General features: G+C 37.7%; 1 non-coding gene across 1 annotated transcript; it reads right to left on the bottom strand.

The window, feature by feature from the left end:
* Positions 1 to 1295: 1295 nt before the first annotated feature.
* On the bottom strand, positions 1296 to 1402 carry LOC112499767. The gene has a single exon (XR_003067288.1). It is a non-coding gene; the product is annotated as a small nucleolar RNA R71 (small nucleolar RNA).
* Between the last annotated feature and the right edge of the window lie 532 nt (positions 1403 to 1934).

The following is a 1934-nucleotide window of genomic DNA, read 5'->3' as shown; positions in this document are numbered from 1 at the left end:
GTATACAAAGGACAAACCTATACCTCTCAAAGTAAAGCACTCGTACGTAGTCACCCTATTGTCTCCAAACGTGCTTACCTACTTTGTGAGTGACCACTGTTCATATACGACCAAAAGCCTGTATATCTGAAGACAAAGGACAAGCTCACCTCTAGAATCTTGCCACGTGCCTTGTACCATCTGACTTGCATTTAATGCAATGGGTATAAATACTCATGAAGACTCTCCTCTTCATATATCATCTATAAGCACAAACTTCTTAACCTTGTGAAGTTAAGTTTACTTCAAGTGAAGAACATTAACTAAGTTCTCTCTCTCTCTAGCAAAGTTATTGCTTCTTCTTTAACAAGTCTTTTCTTCCTTGTTTTATGTATCTTGTGTGTTTGTTATATTGTTTTAGATAAAATCTGTATCTTGTCTTTTTCCGCAAACAATCTGTAAATTATGTATTGTATACTTGCTTTGTGGTTCATTTCATTTGTCTAAAGGTATGCGAAATAACCTACCAATTTTTTGGCGCCGCTGCCTGGGATTGGCAAGCTTAAAGTTCTTTTTAAGAGTAAAGTAAAAGATTTGATTTTTCTAGTACTGTTTGAATCATCTTGAAAGTGGTTTATGTCACGGATACACCGCATGGAGTTTCTCGAATTTGATCCCGATATTGAGAGAACATTCCGCCAAAGTAGGAGGGCTCAAACAACATTTTTTGCTCTACTCCCTCCTAACATGGCGTTACCTCCCCCAATCATTCCAGATGTGCCGCATTTGGAAAATCAACCGCCTGTTTTTGCATCAATACCGCCATTTCAGAACTTTCCACAACACCCATAGAATGATAATAATTTGGGTAATGATGACATATAATCGGAAAATAATGATCAACCAAGAGCGCAAACTCCAAACATAATTAATCTGGCAAATTCTAAAAATGGAAGAATCATGGACTATGCTATCGCTGATTTTGAGCAATTAAATTCTGGAATAGTTAGGCCACAAATGACAACCCTCCATTTCAAATTAAAACTGATTATGTTTAACATGTTGCAAACTAATAGACAATTTGTCGGGTTACCATCAGAAGACCCTCACTCACATCTAAAGTCTTTCATGGAAATCACTGATGCTTTCTTGATCTCGGGAGTGTCTAACGATGCTTTAAGACTCACTTTATTCCCATTTTCTTTACGGGATCCGACAAGGCATGGTTTAATTCATTACCACCAGGTTCCGTGCCATCATGGAGTAATATGGCTGAATTTTTTTTGCGAAAATATTTTCCACCCACTAGAAACGCTAAGTCCAGAAATGAAATCTGTCTTTTTAAACAAATGGACGATGAAGTTGTTCCTGATGCATGGGAAAGGTTTAAAGAGCTGTTAAGGAAATGTCCGCACCATGGCATTCTGTACTATATTCAACTTGAGACATTCAACAATGGGTTAAGTCCCATGGCTAAACAGATGCTCGATGTGACTGCAAGCGGGGCCTTTCATTATGAAATCCTAGAAAAGATTTCGACAAACAATGGACATTGGGCTGATCCACATGCTCAACCACAAAAGAAGACTGTTGGAATTCATGATGTAGATGCATACACTGCACTAACAGCACAACTCATTTCCATGACCAACATTCTTAAAAATCTAATTTCTGGTCAAGGAGTGCAGCAAGCTGCTACTACACCTGATCCAACAGTCCTCTCAGTGCAATGTGTTTGTTTTGGAGGGGAACACTTGTATGAACATTGTACTCATAATTCTAAATCTGTAAATTATGTTCAAAACATATCTAATCCCTATTCCAACACATACAATGCCAATTGGAGACAACCCCTGAACTTTTCTTGGAACAATCCCAGTTTGAATCTACCCATTCATAAACAATATGGAATTTTAAATTTTCAACCACAACATCATGCAAACAACTCTAACTCT

Source organism: Cynara cardunculus (assembly GCF_001531365.2).
Source record: "Cynara cardunculus var. scolymus isolate 2C chromosome LG 16, CcrdV1, whole genome shotgun sequence".
In the NCBI taxonomy this organism is placed as follows: Eukaryota; Viridiplantae; Streptophyta; class Magnoliopsida; order Asterales; family Asteraceae; genus Cynara; species Cynara cardunculus.
Note: the sequence above shows the minus strand (reverse complement) of the source record. Positions and strands in the feature narration are given on the sequence as shown.